This window comes from Lissotriton helveticus, chromosome 9, assembly GCF_964261635.1.
Source record: "Lissotriton helveticus chromosome 9, aLisHel1.1, whole genome shotgun sequence".
In the NCBI taxonomy this organism is placed as follows: Eukaryota; Metazoa; Chordata; class Amphibia; order Caudata; family Salamandridae; genus Lissotriton; species Lissotriton helveticus.
This window is the reverse complement of record NC_136070.1, coordinates 913,531,144-913,545,804: the sequence shown is the minus strand read 5'-3', so window position 1 is coordinate 913,545,804 and position 14,661 is coordinate 913,531,144. Positions and strand designations below refer to the sequence as shown.

The 14,661-nt window shown below is 43.2% G+C and overlaps 1 protein-coding gene across 1 annotated transcript in view; it reads left to right on the top strand.

Moving 5' to 3' along the window:
- Positions 1–14,661, top strand: part of LOC144783052 (distal membrane-arm assembly complex protein 2-like) — a 103,525-nt gene that overhangs the window by 74,025 nt on the left and 14,839 nt on the right. The window lies entirely within an intron of this gene.

Below are 14,661 nucleotides of genomic sequence, written 5' to 3'. Positions count from 1 at the left end.
ACGTCATTGGAAAATGGTGTTATAGGTAGTAACACATGTCAAGGGTATTTCTCCAGCTGCTTTGTTTGTATGTTCTAAGAGACCGGAACGTGGTTTGGTTCCGCGCACGTTTTTGGCTCTTTTGGAGAATCTTTTTTTGGGTATCCCCGGTTCTCCAGTTTTTTTTGTGAGATCCTCTGCCTGGTTCTTGTAATCAGTGAGTTCACTGCAGTTCCTACGAAGCCTCAAATATTGCCCATAGGGTAGGTTTTCACGCAAAGGTCTCGGGTGGAAGCTATCGAAGCGTAGCAGGTTATTCTTTGCAGTTGGCTTATGATGGGTCCACAGTTGTTAGTTTTACCATCTGTTTTTTGTGATTGTTTATATCAAGAAAACACAAGTGTATCTGGGACTTTTTTCAAAAGTGAAGCGTAGATGTTCATCACAAGTATTTATCCAATTGAAGAAGGAATTCAAAGAGTCCTCAGTGCCTTTCCATATGGTCAGCACATCGTCAATATATCTGCGCCATATTAGGATGTTTGAGCTATAGGGGTTTGTTTGACCAAGGATGTACTTCTCCTCGAAATCGTAAACGTACAATCCCGCTATGCTTGGAGCAAAAGAACTGCCCATGGATGTCCCACCCGTTTGTAGGAAGATCTGGCCTTCAAACTCAAAATAATTTCTTTTGAGAGCCAGTCTGGCACATTCTAGAACAAACTCTCTAGGGGTTCTCGACGTCCACTCTTCTTTTGCAAGGGCTCGACCTAGTACATCCAGTGTTGCGTCTTGGGGAATACTGGTGTACAGGCTTTCTATATCGAAACTCACCAGTATAGTGTCATTCGCAACAGTGAGTTGATCCAAAATTTGAAGCAAACTTTTTGTATCTTGGAGGTAGGTGCTTGTTTTTTGTACCATTTTCTTGAAAAATACATCACAGAATTGTGAAAGGGGTTCCAATACCGACCCTATGCCAGACACAATAGGTCTGCCAGGTGGTGGTGTCTTGTTCTTGTGTATCTTGGGGAGGGTGTAAAAATACGGAATCTTTTTCTCACTCCCGCACAAGAAATCAGCCTCTTGTTTAGATATAAAGCCTTCCGACTCACCATGTTCCACTAGCGATTTTATCTCGCTTTCCAGATCTTCTGTTGGGTCCACTGGTAGTCTGCGGTAGCTGGTTTGGTCTGCTAGTAGTCGGAGACATTCTTTTTGATAGGCTGTGCGATCTTGCACCACAATACCTCCGCCCTTGTCTGCAGGCTTTATCACAATAGTGTCACAGTCTCTCAGGTTGTCAAGGGCACTCCTTTCTTTTCTGGTTAAGTTCATAAAGGGTTTTTTTGGGGTAGTAGTCTCAATCTCATTAAAGACGGCCTGCTCAAATGTGGAAATTTCCACTGGAATCAAGTGTGGTGGTGGTAAGAACGTGGACTTAATCCTAAGTCCAGTTTCGTTCATGTCCAGGTTTTCTTCATTGTTAGTTTTTTTCTCAAAAAAGGCTTTTAATCGTAATTTACGAAAGAAAGACGACAGTTCACAGTGCAGCCTGAATTTATCAAGGTTGGCAGTGGGTACGTACCCCAAGCCTTTGTTCAGTACTGAGTTTTCAGCCATACTCAATTGTCTGCTTGACAGGTTTGTTATCAAGTTTTCCGACTGCTTGGGCCTGCTTGTTGGGGGTTGTTCCTGTTCTTGCTCGCATTCGGATCTTCCGGTGCCCAATGTACTTGGCCCCCTTGATTCTGGGTTTTTCTTCTTCCCCGTCCTCTCCCGCCCCGGTATAAAAAAGGCGGTCTGTAGGCATTCGGTTGGAAGAAAGGTTGCTGGAACGGTGGTTGCCAGCCATACATTCCCATATTTTGTGGGTTGTAGTAGGGATCAATATACCCTTGCATCGGTACTGGGTTCATGGGTGGCCAGTTGCCTTGTCCTCTACCCCGTCCTCGCCCTCGTTGTTGTTTAGTGCCTCCGCCACTCGAGTTAGTACTGGTGTTGGAGGTATTGCTAGAAGCATTGCTGGAAGCGTCAGAATTATCATCTCCTTTTGACGGCGGTACATACTCAGGATCCGAGTATGGGTAAGCCTTTGTCATGGAGAATCTTTTCAAGTCTTTCTGAAATTTTTGTACTTTCTGTTGTGACAGGTTCTCTTTATACTCTGTCATCTCCTTGTTTAGTTCGTCCAGCTTTTTCTTAAAACCCGTGATGGTGGTTTTCATAGTTCCTTCCGCCAGTTGGATATCCACCTGAATTTTTTCAGAGAGTCTTATGGCTGTCTTTAGGATTAGGACTATCCAATCATGCGTGCAATGCCACGCTATGGCTGCCCAGTCTTTCCGAAATGCTTCATCCTCAAGAAAAATACGTGGTGCATTAGAAACCAATAACCCCTTGGGTGCCATGTTATTAGTTAAATATTGTTTGAGTATGGTTCCATGTAGGATGGTTCTGATTCTGTTTTTCTTCAGTTCCGTCAGGTTATCCCAATCTTTTGTCGTGGAAATGCTTTGTGCTATGTTCACATCCGCGAACACTGATAGATCACTCATAATTTCATCAATTTCAGCCGAAGTATATGACAGGCCCTGGTTCTTGGCCATGTTTACAATAGAGATTGCCTGTGTAGTGATATGGTATCTATTGTGTTAAACACTCTCGCAGCTGTGCGCTGCCTAAATCTTAAATAACAAAGCGAGAGAGTAAGGGATTTTACACTTTATCAATGTGAGTTTGAGAACTCCTGGTCCCCAGAATTACTTACAAAAACAAAAAAGGAGTATCCACTCAAAAACAGAGAGAACGTAAAAATGCGTTCCTCTGGATAGGGGCTAGGGTGCTCAGTTCAGCACCATGTGCCTCAGCCTGTTTTCGGATAATGCATATCCTTATAGAAGACCCCTCACTCACCAACCTAGTTGGTGACATGCTTCATCATCGGGGTCCCACCCCATAAGCCGAATGCCTATAGGGTGTGCTGCGACACCTGATTACAGTGGAGCTGGTTCGTTTTTTTCTTTTATATGTACAAGGCGATCAAACAAGTGGTTTAAAAAAGGGCCAACACTACTCACTGCAAGTAATTTATTCTTGAGTGCTTGAACCCTTAATTAAAAACGTGTTGCACCTATGCCTAATTAGGTAGGCTTCGGTGGTATAATTAGTGTTTGATAAAAATAGCTAAGTGTGCTATGTGAAGTGTGGTAAATACTATAAATTTAAAAGGGTCTACATGTTTCAACCATCAAATTATTCATTGGTTTTCGTCAGGACCATGTGACTGAACTGGGTGGTCCACACACGCTAAGGTGCGTCCTGCCCTAGTCCAGATTGGAGTGCACAAATTGTGGACTCGTGTAAAATAAGTGCTTATTCTTTTGTTCAAAGAAAAAAAAAAAAAAAAAAAAAAAACTCTCTCTGACTACGTCTGCCAGAAACAGATGACGCCAACCAAAAGCGCCGCCCTCGGAGCTCCCTGGTTGGCCAATGGCGGAGTCGCGTGACTACCCCACGTGATACGGCCACGCCCAACCAGGAAGCGCTCCAAACGATACTTTACCGGTAGCCACAGCGAGCACCGGTTACTCTTCGGGGCACCACCAGCCGGAACCAAGTAGGTTTACCGCCTGATGAACAGAAGCAGCAAGTAAGTGATGCGCAACCTTTTTAATGCGGGAACAAGAGGTTCCTCGTATTTCTGAATTGATAAGCCGGCGGGCAAGGCTACAAATTCAATTGATCAGAACAACTATAACCGGGCATATCTTTCCTTTCTTTTTCTTCCTCTTTTCTATATAACGATTTTAAGGAGACGGACTCTTGCCGTCTTGGAAGTGCAGGTGCCCATGAAGCGGCAAAACCGCAAAGAAGCGTAAGCTAAAAACAATACCAGTCGCAATTCACCAAAAGCGACGTCACGACTGCCCACATATTCCAGCAGCCGTTCACTTTGTGATCACAAGTAGAGATCACTCACTCATAGCACGCCGATTATTTTTCACCAGCCATTCACAAAAATGCCAGAACTAGGTCGACACCACTTCTTTGGCATTATTTGAGTAGCGACCAGCCACAGTCCTATCATAGCACTGTAGCCATGTAAATAAAATAGATGAATCCCTCTGTTCCAACTCAGGATTATCATCTACTATTGACTTGGTATGGCTATATATGTTAAATGTGACGTATATGTATTGTCTACCCTAGTTTGTGACCCCGTCCTGTTTGTTTTTTGTTTCCCTGTTTTTACAGGTTTTTTCTTTGAACAAAAGAATAAGCACTTATTTTACACAAGTCCACAATTTGTGCACTCCAATCTGGACTAGGGCAGGACGCACCTTAGCGTGTGTGGACCACCCAGTTCAGTCACATGGTCCTGACGAAAACCAATGAATAATTTGATGGTTGAAACATGTAGACCCTTTTAAATTTATAGTATTTACCACACTTCACATAGCACACTTAGCTATTTTTATCAAACACTAATTATACCACCGAAGCCTACCTAATTAGGCATAGGTGCAACACGTTTTTAATTAAGGGTTCAAGCACTCAAGAATAAATTACTTGCAGTGAGTAGTGTTGGCCCTTTTTTAAACCACTTGTTTGATCGCCTTGTACATATAAAAGAAAAAAACGAACCAGCTCCACTGTAATCAGGTGTCGCAGCACACCCTATAGGCATTCGGCTTATGGGGTGGGACCCCGATGATGAAGCATGTCACCAACTAGGTTGGTGAGTGAGGGGTCTTCTATAAGGATATGCATTATCCGAAAACAGGCTGAGGCACATGGTGCTGAACTGAGCACCCTAGCCCCTATCCAGAGGAACGCATTTTTACGTTCTCTCTGTTTTTGAGTGGATACTCCTTTTTTGTTTTTGTAAGTAATTTATTTTTTTACACCTACCTCTTTCCAAAAAATATACTGAACATAAACTGGCAAATTGGACACCATAATAATTTGCCTTATATTTCCGTACTATAATTCTCGCCTACCTCTTTTGAGATTTTACTGAAATAGTTAATTTATCCCAAAATTGTGTTTTGGTTTCACAGTTCACATCCATGGCAATCTTCTCCATGTACATGACTGGTTACCTAATGACCACCAGAGGTGACTTCGTTGTTTACTAAGACTTGTCAGATGGCTCTCCCATTACTTGTTCCCTTGTTGTTTTTTCCACCAACCTTTGGCCACCAAAGTAAACCATTAACCATATTTTAGTTTTGCACATTCCTAGATGAACTTTCTTGCTCAATACATCAACCCTGTTAAATTTTCACACTTCTCTGAAGGAAATATTTCAACTTGGAAAGTTATTTCTTTACAGCTTAACTTGGCCTTACTTACATTAATTTTCTAGCTCTGGCTCATCTACCACCCCTGTGAGATGTCTGTCTCGCTGTTTTGGTGCAGGCCGCGCAGTTATGGAACTTGCACCCTCCTTTGCTTTGCTCCACCAAAAATCTATTATATTTTAGGAAGATATAAAAACCTTTCTCTATGCTCTGTAGGTTACCCCATTTGGCTGGTTCTCCTTCTCCTTCTGTGTGTTTCTCATTTGCCTTCAGGCAGCAGATGGGTATTAGCCCAGGACATCTTTTGGTAACAGTAGTGTACTACAAGTGTAAATAATGATAATAGGCAGAAACAGGGGAGTCACTAGACCAGAGCTTCGATGGGGAGGGGGGGCTAACACTCCCAGCCAGGGCTGGTCGCACACAGTGCAACAGTCTTTTTTGGTGTCCCACCCCCTTTTCCTCCTTCTCCATGAATTCCTTCACTGCCACTCACCAACAATGCACCTCATCTCTCTATAGCTCCTTTCTGACAAACATTTCATTTTTTTATAGTGCTACTCGTAGTTTACTCACGCTCATTTCTGGGATCTGCATGGTACATATTCTTTGTAGCAGGCACATTAACCCTCTGCACTGTGTGGGTGACAAAAGTGCCCATGTGAGTGCACCGTGAGCGATGCAACAGTGTGAGAGTAGGGTAAGAGGAGTGAATGCAGGGTGAGTGAGGTGGCGTATGAATTTGGGTGCGGATGCAAGTTCAGAATGCGACAAATGAATGTTTGATTACTGATGGGCTTGTTTGAGTGAGTTGCATATTGAGCAGTGAGGGGGACAGGTGAGTGTCACATGAGTGCAGGATGAGTAGTGTACTCATGTGACTGCAGGGTGAGGTATAGGGTGAACAGCGCAAGTGCATTGTGAGTGCAGAGTGATCACTGTGAGTGCAGAGTGAGCGGGTGAATGGTGTGAGTGCATGGTGATCAGTGTGAGTGCATTGTAATCGCTGTGAGTGCAGGGTGAGCGTGAAAGTGAAGGGTGAGAATGAGGAATGAGTTGTCTGAATGCAGGGTGCATTCACAGACACTTGAAGTAACTCAGCTTGTTATTGACGGCGGAGTAGTGTTTAAGATCTATGTTAAACTATTGCGGCATTAATCGGGGATCGAGGGAGGAGGAAATAAATAATGTGCTGATCCAGTAACAAACTTACAGTCCTGTTGTTAGTTTTGCCAGCAGAGTATTTTGATGACCCAGTCAGTGCAAAAATAAGCAGTCCCCTAAAGCTGTATTTTGAGCACTTATCTGTGCATACTTCGAACAGCAAATATAAATAGAAAGCACTTTTAATTGTGTTCTAGGGCTGCTTCAATGATCCATGACAGATAATTAAAGATAACAAAGAAAGAAAAGTCACATAATGAATGCATACATACTTTTTTATTTATAAGTCTATTTAGTGTCAAGAGAAGGTATTTGCAGGCTCTTTAAACAAAACACGGCAGGCATTTTTCTTTTGGCAACTCAACTTTATATTCCTTTTCATGAAATGCATTCTCACACTACAGCAGTAATTGTAAAATACAAATGTAAGGAATAGGCAGAGTGGGGACCCAGGAGGTACTGGAGCCAGGAAAAAACTAAGCCTCTGTAACCAGTTAACAAAGGCATATAAATATGCAAATGGTCTTTAAAGACCTGTGAAAAACTCAGTGTGCTGGAATAAGACTCCAGACACTGCCCAGCCGAGCCCCCAGCAGCTCGAGTTGCACTGCAGCAGCCCGGGCTGAGAGTGAGACACAGGACGGGGGAAGAGGGGGGGCTGAAGCCCTTGGGCCTGGGCAGAAGTGTGACTGGGAAGGTGCGACCCCCTTTGCATCGCTCCACGGCCCCCCTGGGGGGGCAGGTCCAACAGTTTGAAGACCCCTGCCTTAAATGGTTTGATGTAAAATTCAAACATAATAAATATAACATGAAAACTTTGTATTTTTTTTAGTTATCAAACTTGTTGCATGACCTTCGGAAGTATAATTATGGACATTCCTCATGACCAATCCCTTCAAAATGTATTTTATTGATTTTTATATAACTAATAAGCTACATTACAGTTATAAACGATAAAGCGATTTAACATAGTCACTAGCTTCACTTGAGTTACTACATCCTTGATCAGCATGCAGGTAGGGTTGATAATATAAAGTAATATCTGTGACTTCAGAAGGAAGGCCGCGAAGGATGCATAGCACAGTAGCTCAGTCCAGTTAGGCAAAATATGTAATATGGTTGTGTGAGTGGAATATAGTATTCAAGGAAAACGTTACACCTGTTACCATCGTCACACAGTTTCCTGCACCACCTCTCACTGGTGAGAATCCTCTGTGATCGGATCTCTCAGGAGGTCTAGGGAGCATGGGCTCTGTGTCCTCATTCAGATAGTTATGCAGCACACTTCTGTTCCTCTTGTGTAATGCAAGTAGACAAACGGTCCTCTTCAAACACCAGTCTTTCTATGTACACCTATTTTCATCTCAAGAAACTAGAGTCAGCATCACTATTGTACTGCCTTTACATTTCATCGCTGCACCAAAGCCAGAAACCTGTAATCGGAACATGTGTTCTTTAGGTCGGTCTACATTCCAGTTTAGCTGTTTTGCAGTTGTTTTGTTACCAATTCTTAAAAATATACATAGAATGGTCTTTGGCTCCACCCATAGGAGTATTTATTCCTACCTTATGCTTTTGGCTGTTTAGTCTCTCATCCTTCCTCTTGTGGAGTGCTTCTCTGTAAAGCATGTTGAGTTATTTTAAATCTAAAAAGTACAGCCCATCATCAAACATTCGGTCACATTAAATACTTTCTCAAACATGCAATACACATCACTGTCGGCAGCACCACTACAAATAGCAGTAACACTCCAACAATACCGCCACTACACCTCCAATATCACTAACCATACCACCACAAGTAGTAAACTACCATCATCAATGCCACCTCACCACCAATACACCACTACAATACCACCAGTAATGGCACCACTAATGATATTAAAATTTTTCTTCACCACCACTGCCACACCAATAGTAAACCCATTAATTCCATCACTAGAATACCATAACACCACCAAAATCACCAATACCAACATCAGTTCCACACTAACAATGTCACATCACCATCAATACCACGCCACTGCCAATACTCCAGTGATCGTACCACCAGTGACACCACAACCCCACAAATACTACTGTATATAGCACAATCAATACTACACCACCACCATTAACACTGTTCATATTATCATCCCTCCACCCCACTGCTACTATATAGTTTTTGCAAAGCCTCAAAGTCTTACTTTTAATGCACTATTGCATAGAAATACATTTTTTCTTTCCAGTGTTTGCTTTTCTTGTCATTTTAAAGCCAGGCCTGTTGACTATGCCAATGCTTGTTCATCATAAATAAGCAAAACCAAAGGGGATGATGGACGGAGTGTTGAACATTTACAAGCACTCACCCCAGTTAACTGATCTGGGTTTAATCCATCATCATTCTTAACTCACTCCGCCACCCCAGTTCAGACATGACCATATGCAAATCAGTCTGACCTTGTACCTCATAGGGCCAGTCCAGCCCGAACTGCCAAGCCATGTCTTCCCTGGACCGGAAACAAGCATCCTGGGACCGGTTTCTGGCTAATCAGCCGTCATCAGCCAGGCTAGCTTGAATCCAGTGGCAAAGTGAGCAAGGGACCCACGTATGGGCATACCCTGCCAACTTAGGGCGAACAAAGCAAAACCAAAGGGGATGATTGACGGAGTGTTGAACATTGCAAGAACTCACCCCCAGTCAACTGATCTGGGTTTAATCTATCATCATTCTTTAGCTCACTCCGCCACCCCAGTTCAGACATGGCCATATGCAAGTGAGCTAAAGAATGTTGATGGATTAAACCCAGATCAGTTGACTGGGGGTGAGTGTTTGATTTGCTCAAACGCTCCGTCCATCATCCCCTTTGGTATCACTTTGTTCGCCCTAGTTGGCAGGGTATGCCCAGACGTGGGTCCTTACTTATTCTGCCACTGGATTCAAGATAGCCTGGCTGATGAGGTTTATGAACCCGAAACCGGTCCCAGGATGCTTGTTTCCGGTCCAGGGAAGACCTGGTTTGGCAGTTCGGGCTGGACTGTTCCCATGAGGCACAGGGTCAGACTGATTTGCATATGGCCATGTCAGAACTGGGGTGGTGGAGTGAGCTAAAGAATGTTGATGCATTAAACCCAGATCAGTTGACTGGGGGGAGTGTCTGATTTGCTCAAATGCTCCGTCCATCATCCCCTTTGTACATCATAATTGGCAGCACTTCCAAAAGACATAATTTTAGCAATTTAATGAATTTCCTTTTTCGAAAAAATCTGATAAATGCTTCACAGTAATGCACCAAAAGCAAGATACTACTACTATACATTCCTACTAATGTGACAATAATTTGCTCATGTATTAAGCACATGGGTTTAAGTTGAAGAGCAAGCCCTTTCATTTTCTGAATGGCTGTGGGGGTAACATGCTTTCATTACACATTTGTATTGTATTAATATGAGACCTTATCTTACAGGTCACGATTTGGTATGCCACAAGCTCCTGATGTTTTGATATGAAATAGTTGTCCTTTGAGTTCGACCTTAATTTCATCTGTACCTTGAGAACCTCTGTCCTGGAGTTGGATTGGGCCATGGCAACAATGCATTAACGTGTTTGCCGCCAACAATTGTAGAACCATGATAATTTTATGTCTTTCGTGGATTTAAAAAAACAGTCCTCACATGCCCGAGGTGCATCTGCATCAAGGTCCCAAATTGGAGGAATACCTTTCCTCCATAACTGGTCAAAAACTTTTTTTGAGTTATTAACTGGCCATCTTTTACAGTTTACAGGTCTTTTTAGGTCTCGCTGAGTCAGCGCATGCGCTGCTCTGCGAGACATTTTGTAGGTGAGTTTTCAAAGTGCTATTGGCTGACCAAGCGCTTGCGTTCACCGAGCGTGCACGCACGCAGCCGCCATCGTGTTTTTCTCAGGACATTAGCACCACTCGGCCACACGTCTTTTGGCTCCTGCCAGGTCTGCTTTTGACGTCAGCAGGGCCAAACACCAAATGCTTAGAGCGCATGTGGAGATTAAGCCTCAGTGCGTGTTTACCCTCAATAACAACATTATTTTTTTATTTTCTTTTTCTTTCTTCAGCTAGTACGTTTCGGCTTCCTGTTTGGGGAGGACCTGTACGTCCGCTTTCTGACTTCCTGGGTTGTGCTTGTGCAACCGACTGGCTGCTTTTCAAGCTGTCAGCAAGTCTCTCGCCTCAGTCTCCTTAGTGGAAAGAGACTGGGAAATTAGCTGCGAGAGACTAATGGTGTTAGTTTGATGATACAAGTATTACAGCTCAAGTTTTCTTTAATGCAGTTGCACAGGTTTATAACTTGGCAATCTTTTCATTGGTTACAGTAAAACATTGTCACACCCTGAATTCTCCCCCCCTTACAGCGACCAGTTGTGTTTCGAAATTGCCCACACCGTCCTTATCGAGTGCGCACTTTCAGTATGAAGTGCATTTTGAGTTGAATGCATAATTGATTTAGGAAATCCCGTTCTCTTTCATGTTCATCAAACTTACATTAATTGCCCTCGCACAGCCTTCACCTAAACACTGGGACCTAGTTGTTTGTAGCTTGAACCTGTTGTCTATCTTTTATTTTGATGACCTCAGCTGAAAGGTTAGGGCACTCTGCGTTAACCCATCTCAACCTAGCACGGATTGATTCGACGTAACTGGGTAACGCAGGTCTGACTACCCACAATGATATATTCCTCTAAGGTGGGGCAGCCATAGCATGACAGTGCAACTGTCCGCGCTCGCCCTGCTGAAAATCCCACTGTTGAACCCTTTGAGTGTCCAGGCTTTCCACCTTGCTTGACTCGAATGAGTCTTGCTGTGTGCTGGTCACGTGAAGGGAACAGTCTGACAATTAGTGATGAATTCCTGACATTCCCTTTTGCTGGGGTGAGAACAGGGCAGAGGAAGGGGGACCGCTCCCACCACCCACCCCATTCGCTCCAACTTTTTGTCTTCTCACGAACTTTCAGTCCGAAAAAAGAGACCAATACATACCCTACGAGTTGTGAACATTTCATTATATCAGTATTTCCAAACGTGTATTGTTGGAAAAATGAAACTCATTTTTTTGCATTTCAGTAGACTTATTTGATTCACAGCTTTAAAAAAAATAAATCTGTAGAACATATCGGCTTTCATTGGCCATGTTTTTGATGGTACTATTAGGCTGAACGCATTAGGACCTGCAGCAGGGGTTTCTCGTGTCACTTTCGGTACTTGTGTGTGTATGAAGGAATGTAAGCATGCCTTGTGAAAAGAAGGGACGTTGAAAATGACTCTTAAACCACTACATTCAACAGGGCACAGCAATCTTACATGTTAGTCAGCGGGCTGCACAGGTATTGCGTTGGCTCATTGGCATTTTTTATCAAGAAGATCCTGGTTTGCGAATGGAGTAGAGTAAGCAAAGCAAACCTCCATGGGCCGATACCACAGCAGGCTGACCTTATGTGACCTCAGTGTGACAGCTTCATTCCACCTTCTCTGCATGGCACTTGCCGCTGGTGGGGGTGTGGCTTCTGTTTGGAGTATGTCTGTGTAGTTTGGATACAAAAAGGCATTCTTGCGTGATGGGACTCCTTCAACCTCACTCCTAACTTTCATTAATCTTTGCGCAGCGCGAGGCACTTCCGTGAATGTGAATTAAGAGTGACATTAACGAGTGAATGCCATGCTTTCTGGTACCCACTGCATCTGTAGCTAGTGCACCTGTAAATGAGGGGTTACGTTGAACTGAATGGCTGGCCGCAATGCGCACTGCAGGCAGAGGTGGGGAGGCTCTCCTTCGTCTGAACACTTCTGTGCATAGAACATTTTCTAGCATGTGCTGCAAGAATTTTAGATTCTATTAAGGACACAGAGGCGAGAAAACAATCACTTTCCAGTGAACTTCGCAAGCTCCGCTCACACAGAAAATAAGACCTAGTCATTAGAGGTGCAAGCTTCACCTATAGGCAGGGCCACTGGAATTATGCGGCAGTGGAAAGCCAAATTATGCGGCAAGGTTGAGTAAATTATGCAGCAAGAAAAGGAAAATTATTCGCACATTTTGTGATAGTATTACTTCATTCATTGTCAATTTTAAACTTGTTAACACTTTCTGGGCATTAGTTGCACCTCTTTAGTACAAGTTTAACACACAAATATAGCAATAAGCAACAGAAAGGTGGCCAGTAAAACTTTGCACAGGGCTTTCCACTGCACGGCCACACCGGTCACTGCGTTTTTAGTAACCTTTGAACCGTTTGAGCTAAAAACTACATTTTTGGGGGGGGTAAAATCTTAAGATTGTGCAGCAGATGCTGGACTTAGTGGCAAATGAGGTAAATCTGTAATAATGCGAAAATCGCCACTGCATCAAAATCGCATAATTCCATTGGGCCTGCCTATAGGCATAAGCGATACAGCAAAGGCAGCAGCGATGAACCTCCTTCACACAAAAACTGTGACCGCACTTGACAGGAGTGCAAGCTATACACACAGTATAGCATTTCCTCACATAGTGAGGAGCCCCTGGATCATATGTTTCCTTACTCTCTCTCATGTGCTGCTAAACCCTCACTCAAACACCCCTCCTCCCTTGATTCCACTTCAACCCTACTCCGCTGCAAGCCTACCCATTGTGGTCCTTCAAATGCAATGATATCATTTTAAAATAAATTCTGAGGACCCAGCAACTGTCATTTTCTACTATGCCCAAACAAGCTGCCATTTTCTGACAGACGCTTCACTACATGAAAAGCGTTGCACACTTAAAATATCTTCCTTTTTATAATTTAGCAATCTAAGAATCTAAGTGGCTTCCAGCTTTTCAAATCGGCAATAAAAACAAGCATTGGCATAGGCAATATGTCTCGCCTTTGGGACCTTATAAGTGTGTAGCCATGCAACAGTTGATGTTGTTGCACCAAGGATATTGTTCTGCATAACTAAATACTTATAAGGTCCCAAAAGCAAGACCTTTTGGCTATGCCAATGCTTATTTTAATGTTACCATGCTGTTCACCCGAGCTTTGAGGTTTGTAGTATGCTGCTGTGAGGCAGGGTTATGTTGTATCTAGCATCCTGCTATGTATATCAGCCTGTCTACTTGAGATCGGCATTAATTTCTCCACATTCTCTGAATCATGCACACCAGACGTGATTAGTTACAAAAGCTACTTAATGACAATACTGGAATGAAAAGTTGTTTCATGCCTCCCGAGCCTAGTCTCATCATTCATGTGACCATTTCCAGAGGTTGTGGATAGAACGAAAACGTGGGCCTTCCAGTCCTCATCAGAGTATGGCTATACCACCTTTTGTAGTGTTACCTTAACACTCCTCCATTCCATAAAATGAAGTTGGGGTTTTATCCCCTTCCTTAAGAAGAAGCTCCCCAGCATGCACATGGGGATGACTCGAAAAATTTAGAGTAACCTGGGAGAAATTACCATTTTGGATAAAGAAAGTCACACCATTAACAACATTGGGAATTGGCTCCAGAAAGTCCTTGAGTGGACCATTTGTTGCACTGCCTTAGTAATCTTTCTGCTCTAGACATATTCTTTATTGAAACTTAACACAATATTTAAATGGTGCCTTGGACACCCTAATAAGCAATTCCCTCTATTGTTCCACCACAGAACCATATTATTGGATAGTATTGATGTAGATCATCGATCCTGCTACAGCAGTGATTGAGCACAAGTTTTCTGTGTCTGCTTCCTGGGATCCGCCTCATTAACTGCACACTTAACTGTTTCTCACCCCTGCTGCCATGGAACAGCAGGAAGCGTGACCTCAAAGTAGGCGGTTATGGCAGGTCTAGAGGGCTGCCCAGGAACCAGAAGTGATCAACAGTGTAGGTTAGACATTACCGGCTTCTGGTGTTCCAAGCCAGTAGATCGCAATCTCTAGTCACCAACACCAGAATGTTCAGCAAGCAATCAGAGTATCTTTTTTGATAATCATCTCTCTTTAGCTTCTCAAATTAATCAGGTAGCTACCGCTTCCACACAATTTTCATACTTTGGCTGCTTCAAAACAAATTCAGCACTGACCTCTGCTTAACCACATAAAACTATAGAGCAAACACATGTAGCATCCTGTCTTGACTACGGTACTTCTATTTATTTAGTCCTTGCAAAATACCTTACAATTTGTATTTGATGCCTGATTCCTATTATCTTCAATCACGTGCCATTCAATTCTAGCGTGAAATTCTTACACTG